The sequence below is a fragment of the Camarhynchus parvulus genome, chromosome 1 (genome assembly GCF_901933205.1).
Source record: "Camarhynchus parvulus chromosome 1, STF_HiC, whole genome shotgun sequence".
In the NCBI taxonomy this organism is placed as follows: Eukaryota; Metazoa; Chordata; class Aves; order Passeriformes; family Thraupidae; genus Camarhynchus; species Camarhynchus parvulus.
Window position 1 is genome coordinate 9039632 of NC_044571.1, and position 13731 is coordinate 9053362.

At 41.7% G+C, this 13731-nt stretch overlaps 1 protein-coding gene across 1 annotated transcript in view; it reads right to left on the reverse strand.

The window, feature by feature from the left end:
* Window positions 1–3569, reverse strand: part of SYTL5 (synaptotagmin like 5) — a 76537-nt gene extending 72968 nt beyond the window's left edge. The window contains exon 1 of the mRNA XM_030953265.1: window positions 3410–3569. The gene's annotated coding sequence lies outside the window, so the exon portion shown is untranslated. The remainder of the gene's footprint in view (window positions 1–3409) is intronic.
* Between the last annotated feature and the right edge of the window lie 10162 nt (window positions 3570–13731).

The following is a 13731-nucleotide window of genomic DNA, read 5'->3' on the forward strand; positions in this document are numbered from 1 at the left end:
TACAGAAATTCCAGTGCAGGCAGAGAAAGATTAAAAAAAAAGCCAGACAAATTCAGTTCTCAAGCAATTGATTCTGTTCTGAAGCTGTGCTCCAGCATATGGAAAACCCCACAAAACAGGGTCACTCAGTCACACCTAGGACAGACTAAGACATGAGTTTAAAACAGATTTCTTTTTTTTTTTTTTTTAATAGCAGATCCAGGGTGTTTGGAACAGAAAGAATGCAGGAAGCTTCATTGTTATATATTGGATTTATATATAAATATATATATATATATATATGTTTATGTATTCCTTCAATATAAAGAGAAAAGTTACTGTGAAATTCAAAGAAATATACACATTAAGAGCTGTGCCTACCAAAAATTACCCCCCCACCTACCACCCTTAGAACCAAATCCATGCTGGTCTTCAAGGTCTATTCCTCCCACTGTTCTTGCCTATTCTGCTTTCCTGTGTTTCCAGGCTCTGGGTGAAGAGCCCCACGAGTGTGCTCATCCCTGCTATGAACAGTTTGATTAGAAGGCAGAGTAAATGTAGGCAAGGCAAAGGGCAATAAAACACTGGAAGCAGTGCTCAGTCACAGCACAGTCCTGCACTGCAGATGTCTTCAGCCATCATTCTAGCAAACAGATTCCCTTCCTGCCTCCACCCCACAAGAGCAAATGTCTCACTAAGAGATGGTAGTTAATCACCAGATATGAAATTTATCTCTCTTGATAAGGAGACTTGGACCATTATGTAATACAAACATGTTTTGCAGACAGGCAAACAACTGGGTGACTACACCATCACACTGAAAATTGTTTAGTAAGATCCTTCATGCCTACTGTCTTTCCATTGTAAAAAATACATCTACAGCCCAAAATTTACATAGAATTTTGGTTAAATAAGCATTTCTTTACCCCTCAATAACTTAAGATTTCAACTACCATAAAATCTAAAAAAGTCAAACATGCTACTAAGTATTTCTTAAGGGTAAACATAGTGCTGAAGGTTGCCCAGAAATGTTAACGTGTTAAATAACTTCCAGTGTTTAAACACTTTGATAGTGTCTGGGAATTGTACCCACACCTGAGCCTTACAAACCACATTTCTCAAAGCTTACTCAGATCTATGACTAGCAACTCTCACCTTCCATTATTGCTTAGATGGAAAACAGAAACAAGGAGACCCCTGGATCTAATTGCACTTGGGGAATAATTTATATCAAAGATACACAGAAAAACATCTAGTGAAAGTCTAAGCATTGATGTCACAGAAACACAGAATGGCTTGGGTTGAAAGGGACCTAAAAGTTCATCCAGTTCCATCCCACCTGCCATGGGCAGAGACAGTTTCCACTGGATCAGGTCACTCAAAGCCCCACCCAACATGGCCTTCAACACTTCCAGGAATGGGTCATTCACAGTTTCTCTGGCAATCTGCTCCAGTACCTCGCCAAGCTCATGGTGAAAAATTTTTTACTGATATTCAATCTAAATCAACCCTCTTTCAGCTTAAGGGCATTACCTCTTGTCGTATCAATATATGTCCTTGTCAAAAGTCCCCCTCCAGCTCTCTTGTAGCCCCCTTTAGGTACTGAAAGGTGCTACAGGGTTCCCCAGAGCCTTCTCCAGGCTGAACAACCCCAACCCTCTCAGCCTGCCCTCATATCAGAGGCAATCCAGACCCCTGATTATCTTTGTGGTGTCCTCAGAACTCCAGCAGGTTGTTCCCATGTTAGGGGTCCCAGAGCTGGATGCAGCACTGCAGGTGGGGTCTCACCAGAGCAGAGGGGCAAAATCCCCTCCCTGGAGCTGCTGCCCATGGTGCTGTTGATGGAGCCCGGGACACACCTGGCTTTGTGGGATGCAAGGGCACACGGCCAGGTCACACAGAGCTTGTCATCCACCAACATTCTCAAGTTCTCCTCAGGGCTGCTGTCAGTATTATTGAGCCCTTTTACATCAAGAAAGTTGGGAAGCAAAGGAAAGAGAATGCATGGAGAGTGTGCTCTCAGAGATGATGGAGTTTCCCTGATTATATGCCTAATCAAGGCAATAAGGGCTCATTATGATCACTTGTTCTGGCCTCCCCTACATAGAGCCCATAAGATTTCCCCATACTAAGTCCTGGTAGAAATAAACCTGCCTTTAGAAAAACCATTCCTGATTTAGTTTTTTAGTGATGAAAACCTCTAAGAACTTATTAGTCTAATAAATGTTTTTATTTTAAAATACTTCCCTCTCTAGTCCCAAGATGTTCAAATTTCCAGCACTACTGTTCTTAAACCCTTTTTTTTCTTCAGAAAGGGGGCCATTCCTCACCTCAACCTTTTTAGACAAGAATCCAAACACCATGAAAACCTCTAAGAACTTATGAGTCTAATAAATGTTTTTATTTTAAAATACTTCCCTCTCTAGTCCCAAGATGTTCAAATTTCCAGCACTACTGTTCTTAAACCCTTTTTTTTCTTCAGTAAGGGGACCATTCCTCACCTCAACCTTTTTAAACAAGAATCCAAACACCATTTCTTCCTTTTGGATCCACCAAAAACAACATATGCTCCAAGCATCTCTACTGCAGGGGTGTTTAAAAGGCTTAATGGGCTGCACCTTGGACAAATCTCCCAGCTGAAGTGCACACAGCAAAACAGAAACACTTGTGCACTTCAGGAGTAATTGTCCCACCTGCTCTATCATCTCAAATTCATTGAAAGGACTATTTCCCTGGCAGTCACATTAAATGTTTCCTGCCAAGGCTTTCCAAAAATCACTAAGTCTGGGGTGCAGAATCCCTTACTGTTCCCTTGCTATAACTCCACACTTGAAATACTGAAATGAGTGGTGGATAGCTGCATTCAGTAGCTATAAAGTATCCAAAACTACCGTGTAATTGGTTCTCAGCCTCCATAACTTATTCATTTCTTTATATAGCCATAAAATAAAATTGAAGTTATACACTACTATATTTAAGATAAAGTAACTACACTTTTTTAAAGGAAGAAAAATAGAGGCAGCACACGGCAGGAGCCGATCTTCACCTGGGCGCCCAGAGCCTCTCACCTGCTCAGCGGCGAGGAGAAAACTGCGCGCCCGTTCTTTATCATCCCTCCCACGGCACAACAACCCCAGACGGCAAGATCTGCCTCCTGGGATTTTCACGTTGTAGAAAGCATTGTTAAAAAATAAAACCCCAACCAAATATGCAGGCATCTCCTATCAGGTTATTAACACCAAAGTACCCGGTCCCCGCAGGAGGAGCCGGGGCAGCGCAGCCCCCGCTCCGGGCAGGGCGCTGGCGGGAGGGTCCCACCGGCACAGGCTCCGTCCTCGGGCTCTGCTCTCGGAGTAAAGAAAAGGGAATAAAAGAGAACCAAACAAAACACACCCCTCAAACCAGTTGCTAACAAGAATGAACGACTCACCGGGAACCTCGCAGGAGAGGAAAATCACGTACAAGCAGCACCAACCCGGCAGCCCGCTGGGGCTGGGAGGTGAAGTCCCTCTGCCGCGGGCTCGGCTCCTGGCTCGGGCACGGAGCGCACAGCCCGCCCCGAGCGCCGACAGCCCCGCACTCCGGCGGGGCACAGCAGGCTCGCAGCGACCCCGCAGGTGCAGCCCTGTCACGGCCAACCTGGTGCAGCCCTGCCGCGGCCAACCTGTCCCCCGTCCCCGCCCGCGGCACCGCTCCTCCCGCAGCCCGGGGCTCCGGGGCTGCCTCCAGCCCAGCCGTACCCGCCGGGAGCGGAGCCGCCTCCGCCTCGTCCCCCCGCACCTCTCCCGCTGCCGATCCGGCCCCGCGGCCGCGCTCCCGCAGCGCCTCTCGCCGGCTGGGAGCCGGGCAGGGATGCGGGAGCCGGGCCGGGATGCGGGAGCCGGGCAGGGATGCGGAGCCGGGCAGGGATGCGGAGCCGGGCCGGGATGCGGGAGCCGGGCCGGGATGCGGGAGCCGGGCAGGGATGCGGGAGCCGGGCCGGGATGCGGGAGCCGGGGTCGCCGTCCCGACCTGCTGGGAGCGGGGCGGAGCAGCCGGCGGAGCGGGGCCGGGAGGGAGCGCCTCCGCAGCGCACCTCTCCTCCCTGGTCCTCCTTCTCCCCTGTCCTCCCTTCTCCTCCTTCTCCCCTCTCCTCCTTCCCCTCTCCCTTCCCGCTCCCCTTCGCCGCCCGCTCCGGGTGTCACCGCCGTCCCATGCAGGGGGACAGTGCGGACCCCGGTCACGTCGCCTCATCTCTCCGACGGCGTTGGGAAGGGTGCGGATCCCGTTAGTATCCCCCAGTTTTCAGCGGGGGTTTAGTAGTGTGGAACTGGCAGCTCAGGGGGCAATTCTGTGATTTCTCAGAAAGGGTTTGGAAAGGGAAAAACCCATGGTATTTACTTTATGGTTTTATGGTTTTTCAACCTTTATTAAACAACAGGTGTATCTGCACCAAGTGAGGGAACCATCCACAAGGTGAAATTGTATTTCAGAATATAATAAAAGGCACTTGTCATAGTTGTCCTCCTTACACCCATAGGCAGCACTTATTAAGTTTTATGACCATCACTTCCAATGGTTCAAGAGAGCTGGATTTATCAAACAGCTACAAGTGTTACAAAATATTCCAAAATTCAAAAGCAACACAGTGAAAACTGCATCTTGATTCATCCAGATGAATTGAGTGATTCACTTGCCCTCAGGTACCTGAAGAGCTCATATAGCAGGCACCTAAGAAAGATAAGGAAACCAATTTAGCACCTACATGCACTTCCTTACATGTTAAAATACTATTCTGAAACTGGTGGAATAAACAGAGGTATGCCACATGAAAATAGTTGAGCCTTTCTTTTTCATAGCTGTGAAATTATATCGCTTTCAAAAAATTCTGATGCATACAACCAGAATCTTGTGCTCAGCTTTCACATTAAAAAATTAACATGAAACTTGCAGTTTATGTACAACAGCAATGTAATGTTCTTCATTACCCTCAAACAATTTTTTTAAAAATTGCTGGGTTTGTGTTATTCCAAATAATGCATGTGTTGCAAAAAAATTATTATTGGGAGGTACAATGTTTACTTGGCTAGTATATAAACACGCCACCTTTGAAGGAGAATTTGAGTTTGATACATGTTATACTCACGGCATTGTTTTTCGGCTTGTTCAGAGAAAGCTATTGAAGGGACCTGCTCTAAATTAAATGCTCAGGTACATCCTCTGCCTGCAATTACTAGAATAACACATTGCTCTCTATAACAGTGTGAATCATTATCTAAAAGGCACCCAAGTGAATATATTCTGCAATGCATGGTTTAATCGAAAGTATTAAAACAACAGCTCCAGATTCACGTGGGATTTTTTACAGTTTCATCTTATAAATGTTGTTTGCAGGGCTGGTGAAAGGAAGGGCTGACAGCTGTTTGTACATCCAGAGCTCAGGTACAGCATTACCCACCAGATATCCAAGCACAAGGAGAATTTCTGAGGAACATCACAGAACTTTTGTGTTTCTCTTGGGACAGAAAGCAGCCACTCATAGAAACTGGAGGCCCCATAGAATTTAGGTAGCACTGCCCATACCAGCTCATATTTATTAATCACCCTTTGTGATCCATAACAGACCACATGAACCAAGGGATGTGTAAACCAGGATTACAGAAATCTGTGGCCTATTTAGAACAAAGATAAAGTGTTTTTGTTGCTATTTCTTTGGCGACTCCAATCTCCATAAATAACACTTGCACTGCTGTAAAGCATTAGCCAGCTGTGGTCCCCAGATTGCAGCTTTATTAAGGATGAATTGCAGTGGCCCTTTTCCAGAGTACTGTGACAACTCTCTTGTCCTCTGGGACAGAAGTTTTGCAGTCAGTTTTCTTCTCTGGATACAGAACTACCAATTCTATGCATCAGAAATCAAGGAACTTCACCATTTATTGATAGCCTGGTTCACACAGCCACAGATTCTTCCAAATGGGAAGAACTTGTGCAAATTACACAGAGTTCAGTTCAATAACATTTATGAACAAAATCTAGTTTGCTACCATTTCAGGTAGCATTGAGCGCTCTACAACCTTTATTTCTCTTCATTTTAATCTAAATATGAGAAAATATTAGATAAATAATCTAAATATCAGTAAATATGAGAAAAAATAGGCTATAGATGCAATTTTCTAAACTTAAAGGTTTTGAGGAAGAGTTCATGTGCATAAAATAGAGATTTTTGATGAACACCCATAGCTGTTAACAGCAAGAGCTACACAGAAACAGTTATTTGCATTTTTCTCCTGGATAATACACGTGCTAGGAGTAGAATTTGGAAACAACAAAAACAAAAACAAAAACAAACAAACAAAAAAACCAAAAAACCCAAAAAAAAAAAAAAAAAAACAAACCCAAAAAAACCCCAAAAAAAAACAAAAAAAAAAAGCCTTTGTGGAGGAAGCCGAGATATACAGTTCTCATTGTCCAGTTGAGCACTCCCTGGGCTATTTTCCAAAAGTGTAATTGCAGCCATCATGGAGAGAGGAGTGTGCATTTTGCCAGCTCTGTGCTCAAGGGGTTGTGCTAACACTTCCTGGAGGTATTCATAAAAAATAGAGACCTCAGAAGTACCTTCTAGCAGTCAAAAAATTAAGGAAGATATTTCAATGAAAGTGTCCTCTTTCTGTGGTTTTTTTCCAGTGGTTTGAGATCTTGTATGTTCTGCATTTTAAATTAAGGGTTTTTTGGCATTTCTGTAAAAAACGCTCTCTGCTAAAATTTTAATGTGGCCTGTGATACTGATGTGCTGCTTTGCACTTCCAGCTAAAAGGGGAAAAACCTCAAATTTATGTTTGGAAGAAATGCCTGGTTTGATGCACTAATTAATAAAAAGGCAAGATAATATTTCAAAAAGAAATACAGTGCCTGCTTCAGGAGCACTAGCACCATGCTTCTTCAAACTATTCATTAGTTCACTCAGAGCTCCTTCTTGACAAAAGCCAAATTAATTTAAACAATGTCATTATGCCTGCTGAGTTAATTTTACTTAAAAACACATTTAATTTCATTTGAGACTGTTCCTTCACAATTCCTTCTTGATGAGTGTGTGACATACAGGGTTTGTTGGAATTTGATGTAGCCCCAAAAATCTTCTTTTCAGTGTACATCATGAATCTTCATGTGACCAGCACAACCAAGTGGAATTGTGATCCAGACCCACCTGCTCTTCTTAGGGCTTGGCTTTTGTATTTGTAACAATGGCACTGAGCTGCAAGTCAGAGCTTCTTGTCCCTGAGCTGACTTGACCCACTGTTTTTACTTATGTGACATGAATAAGTTTTCTTATTGCAAAGCCAAGCTTCCTCTGAGAGAAAAGTGGCATTTTCCAAGCTTCATTCCAGTTATTCACCGTCGCCTCAGCCCTCTCTTCATCTCCACACTAAATAAGCATTGTCAAAACCAAGATGCAGGAAATATTATACTAGAAGAATGAAGCCTCTTGTACAAGAGGGCAAATCTTGGCCAAGGTTTTCCTTAATGTTAGTTGCTAGCACCAACAGAAAAATTACATGTCACAGACTTAGAAATGAAAAAGGGAGAACTGGTGACATTAGCTCTTCTGAGACAAGGCCATTCCTGTTTCAGCCACTGAAGGGATTTAGAAAAGCAGGTATTCACAAAAAGCTTTTCAGAGTAATTACAGCATCTCCTGTTCCTTTTAAAGGAGAAGTTAAAAGCAGACTCAGAGAGATATCAGCGACACATATGTACTTTCCATCTCACATCATCAAATGAGGAATCTATTTACTTTCTCCTGCTTTTTTTTAGTACATTTAAAAGAAAAAGAATAAGAGAAGACACTAATTAGTGCCTCACTGTGCTGTATGAAGCCAGTATTTGAATTACTGCCTAGAATGGACTCATGCAAGCTAAGGGAATGCTCTTACAAACCCCATTACTGTGTGTATGATTTATTTAGACGATTATTTTGGTGTCAGCTATGTCATTTTTTGCACAAGAAAGAGCTGTGCAAAGTGAGTCAGAGCTGAGCTGTAGAATAAAGTGCTGCATAAAGAAGGTTCAGTTAATATCCAAGTACCTGGTGTTCCATGTTGAAAAATATTTCCCCAGGCAACACTGAAAAAAACACTGAAAGAACTTGAACATTTATGATGCACCTGCAAAGCATAGGCTGGGACCCAAACATTTAATTTCATCCTAAATGTACCAAAGTACTTTTTTAGAATTACCATTTTACTTCAAAATACCTAGCTACAATTTTACTAATTAGCAAATTAATCAGTAAAATAATTGTGGTTTTCATAAATGTTTTATTGCAAATAATTTTAATGGCCTCCACAAACTTCAGAATTGCTTAATGAAACCAGTTGATTTCTCGTATATAAAATTTTTACAGTTCATCAAGAATATAGTTCAAGACACTTAAATGTTAGTTGTCTTCTAACTGTCAGTTGACAAGATTTAGGACTTTTTAGAAGATGCAGAGGCAAAAAAACCCAGAACGCCCCTAAAATTCCACACAATAGAGAATGAAGAGAATCAGCCTTCTGCTAGCTCCCTAATTTATTTTTTAAACACTTAACCTCAACATTTTTGCTAGATCTGTGAAGAGTTATGGCATTTCTTCTAAGAAAACCTCCCTAAAACTCTGCAAGATGACTACAGTAACTTTGCTGAAAATGCAGACAGAGACCCTTGGAGCCTGTCAATAATACATGCATTGCAAACATTTCTGGGGATTCAGGCAAAACTCTTCATTTTCCTCTGTTTTCTGCCACTGAACAACTCTAAAGCCAAGATGTTTCACCAATGTCTTTGCATCATCCTGACTCACTGCAATACTTTGGTATGAGCCAACCAGAAAATGAGTCTTTAAAACTGCAGGGTTTTATTGAATCAACATGGTGTACCAACTCTTTGATCCCCAAATTTGTCTTCCTATGGAATTACCCTGTTGCAAGCAAAGGTACTTGTTAAGAGTAACAAACATTTAAGGCAGGCTTTATTCATCAGTGCTTCTCATTCTGGTCAGAAACTGAAAGGACATTTTAGCTCAAACACATTAGTTCAACTTGTCCTTGAGAAGAAACTCTGCTTAGGAACAGAGAAGCTGCATTCTGCATTTAAAACAGGGTTTAGAAAAATAACTAGGGTGACAAACTCACATCTGCACAGCAAGAAGTACTTCCATTTATTTTATAAAGTAATTCTTCACCATTTAGAAAGCTCAATGAAATGGAAAAAGGCTCTAATTTGTTTTTATTTCATTTGCATGATGTTTTGCTAAATGCACTTTTCACAGTAGTACTCTTATGAGGTGATTATTGCTAAGAGAAAAGCTGTAAACTAAAAGGGACTCTGAGTAACCAGATCTAGTTGCAGGTGTCTCTGTCCCCAACAGGGGGTTGGAGCTGGATGGTCTTCAAGGTCCCTTCCCAACCAAAACCATTCCATAATTCTGTGAACCTATCATCTTGAATCACGTGCTTCTTCAACATGGTCTAAGTGACTTATAAACACAGCCCAAATGTTGCCTTGAACACTTGTAGGGGATGCTAGTTACCCTTGAAAGTCTCTGTCACCCCCTCCTCAGCTGGACAGGGAGAGAAAATACAACAAAAGGCTCATGGGTTGAGATGAAGACAGGATTGGATCGCTCACCAGTTACTGTCACAGGCAAAACAGCCTCCAATTGGGGAAATTAATTTACGTCCAAACAAATCAGAGTAGGGTAATGAGAAATAAAACCAGATCTTAAAAATATCTTCCTGCCATTGATACATTTTACCAAGGTTTAATTTCACTCCCTAATTTTTCTACCTCCTCCCATCCTGAGCAGCACAAGGCAGGCAATAGGGGCTGGACCACCCTGTCTGCTGGCACTGAGCCTTCACATCAGCTCAGCTTCTTGTGGTGTTTACTCCACTTTAAAAATAGGATATGCTTGGGGTTTTTCCCAAACCACAAGAGAAAAATAAGATCACCAAAATATAAGTGCACCCATGTAACATTCTTGCCAGTTCTTAATTCAACATCTAATGGTATGGCAGTTTGTATCATGGATAACAAGAAAATGTCAGGAGTGCACCCCAATCCTGGAATGGTTATTTTCACCTCAGTAAAGTAAATAATAGTGTAAAAGATAAGTGCACTGGTCATGGTAAAGAGCCACGTGCTTTATTTAACTTTCATGCAGTTAAGACCTTGCATTCCAGAAAGGGATAGCAGTGTGCCTGCTTTTAATGCTGACACTGAAGCATGTTTAAATTCTAAAAGATTGAGATTAAGAGTGAGATTAAGATGCTTATATGCACAGCACACAATAACAAAATTCACAGGCTGGATGTTTTTAAACACAACCTTTTTCAAACACTTCTCATTTTCACTTAAATGTTTATACATCATGAAATCTGTCGTCTTCAAACACACATGTTGTGGGAGTATTTGGGCACAAGCTCCCAACATTTATAATCTTACAACAGCATTATGATGACTGCTTGAATAACATTTAAATAACACCCTATTCCATGCATTTTAACATATTATCGAATATTATTTACCAGTAGCAAATGAAGAGCTACAAACGTGAATTGGCAGCCTTGGTACATTTTGATGTTTGCACAATAAGGTCACTGAAGGTAATTTTCTTTACCACACGTGACTATTAACAGAAATCTTGACAAACAAAACAGTTGTCTCAGAAATCACCAAATTTCTGAGCCTTCATAGTCATAAGAATATCCTCAATAAGACTTATCTTGTTTCTGGTTCTCTAATTTGGGAGGTTGCCCTTGTATTTAAGAAAATCAGATAAATTGAGATTTCAATATAGGGATCACACATTTTCCTGAACCATCTGTGGTGAATTTTGATTTGTAGGAGGAAGTAATTCGATACATTTTTAATAAAGAGATCTGGAGCTATTCTCAGCTGAAATCAACCAATTTCTGGTATAAAAAAAAATAAACAAAACACAAACTCAGGGAATTTATTTGCTTTATGGCATTTATTTTTAAATTTTGATCACTAGAAATTTCCACTAAATTGCTTGGCACATTGCTTTGCTAATGGCTTTGGAAAAGTAAAATATACTCTATAGCACTTATTTGATCTACTTGGGGAATAAAGTCTTTTTCAGCCACAGATACAATCATCTATGGAATTTCTGAATCCCAAGTTACAGCTATAATTGGTCCAAAAATGTTAATACACTGTAATACTTTATCATAGATGTAATAACTAGTAACATGTCCTAAATGCAGTGTGCCTTGCTTTGGTTAGATGTATTCTCATTTATTTATCTTACTGGAACAAATATCTGACTTTCAGAAAAAGTAGAACCAGCAATAGGATGGAGAATGCCTAGTCCTGTGATATGTGCTAGGGTTTTCCTCCAGCACTCTGTTCCTAAGCTGCTCCTGCTGTTCCTGCTCTGTATTTATCCCATAACGAGGAAAATGACTGAAGTGGAGCAAATGATAAACAATGCATCTTCCTCTCCTGCTGTAAGAAAGTTGATAATCAAAGGCCTTCAAGTAATACCTGCCACCTTGCTGCCTTTTTGTGTCTCTAATTGCTGAGCATCACTGAATAAAGTAACGCTGACAGCCAGCAGCTTGGAGAAAAGTGCTGCTTTCAGCTGGGATGTGCAGACAGAGCTGTGATCTGCTGAGGCTGCAGCTTGGCTGATGGGCCCAGCCTTGGGCAGAGCTGGATCCATTTCCAAGGAAGCTGGAACCAGCTGTGCCTGATGTGGAGGCAGCTCCTGGTGTCTTCTCACAGAGCCCACCACTGCAGCCCCCCAGCCACTGCCTGCACGTTCCCATGTAAACTCAGCACAGGAGGTTTGTGCCATTGTTTGGGACCTCTGTGCCAGCACAGAAGGGAACAAAGTGGGAAATCACATCCCTGTGTTAAGCCATGAACATGTTGTTCTCTCTGTAGGCAGGTTTGCCTAGTTCCTAAAAGCAATGGAGAAAACTGTTCTCAAGGACCACCACTGGTATCAGCAACAAGCCTAAGACCCTTTACCTCTTTCTTTAAGACTAATATTTATATTTAAAAACTGCAAAGATATAACTAGATACATCACTAACTTTTCTTCTGTTGATGCTGAGGTAAATAATGAAGACGTGGTTCCCAGGACAGCTCTTCTTCATATCCTTTCCCCCCTTTTTTTTTTCTCCTCAGCTTTAGTTTTAAAGATGCTGGAAGTTTATATGAACATAAAAATCCTGAAAACATCCTTAAGGACAAGTAAGAGCTTCTCCTGAGATAGTTCATTGCACTGGCTAGTCCCTGCCATGCACAGCAGCAATCAGTTCTTTTGACAATTTCTTTCTACATCTTGTTAGTGCCCTGTCCTACCTTCATCCAACACCTTTTCTTTTTCACTGCCACATTTGCTCATTGCTGCCAGGTGGCTCTAGCTCCAGTGTGTGCATGCAGTATGAAAGAGTGCAAGTTGTTCTTATCATGGCTTCTTTTGTCCTGTCATGAAATCCTCAACAAACATCTTGCCTTCAGTGAGCAGGTGAGCAGCTCCCACAAATGGCATTTCATTCAAATTTCTGCTGAAACTCTAAGATCTGAAATGTCAGCATTTCCCATGAAATAGAAATTTAAAATGTCCATCAGTTTTTGTCCCAAGTGTTTGTACACATTGTACATCCTAGTAAGTTTGTACAGTTTCCTGGACAAAAGGACAAGACACTGCTCCATCCACTTCCTACTAAAGCAAGTTTCAAAGCTTAGGAAATGAAGGAGGCTGTGCTATTCTCCCTCTCCAGCTCAGTAGTTTCTGTTTGAGTTGTCATGTTGTGTAGCAATAATGCTTCTGACCTGCTGTGTTAGAACCAAGAAATTTTTTAAACAATTGTTTAGTGACCTATCAGCTCCAAGAACTTCTAGCAAGTCACTGCACTAACATTAAAACAAGTCTCTGAAAAAAAACAAACCCAAAACTCAGAAAAGCAAATAACTAAAACTTCTGCTGGGGTCAAGCACCCCTGACCTGGCCAGCAGAAGAGGTGCCATATAGATTATCCCAAGAGTCCACCTGATCCCCTGTTCCAATCCCTGTGGTCCTGAGCAGCGAGCATGTGGGAAGAGAGCAAGAACAAGAGCAGCACACTGTGATTCTTCCTCCAGCATCCAGCCACCTATAGTTCAGGAACTAAGTCAGAAAACAGAATCAAACAGAATTCTGCTGCTTTTGTATTTCACAGTTCAACGTGGAGGTTTAAATGTTTGCTACAATGTAAAGGATAAATGGAGACAGGAGGCAGACGATTTTAGCTGCTTTAGTATTCACATTTTTTCCTGGCTGTGCTCAGGCAGCGTAGGATCTGCACAGCCTGCACAGACTGCCACCTCTCCAGAGCACCAAATCCTCTTCAAATATTTGCTTTTTAATCAACAAGTAATTTCAACCTCACTGATGGTTCTCTTTCTTGTTAAAAATTCCTGATCTGCATTTGAAAGATGAAAGACTATAGTTCTTTCACATTTAGGGTTGTATTTCTGAGCCACCACTTTCAGCACTTTTCACATTTCCTCTCACAGATCTCAGCACTGATTATACTGCCAGCCCATTTACATTTTTTGGTTTGCAATTTGCAGTAGTGTAATAAAGAATTAAGCAATGTTATCAGGTAACTCCTCCTCCTGAAGTGTGCTGGCTCCTTGTTAAAATTTCTCTTGTGAAATCACTAAGCATTAGTCATTCTTAGGAGAAAAAAAAAAGGAAAAAAAAAGGAAAAATAATGG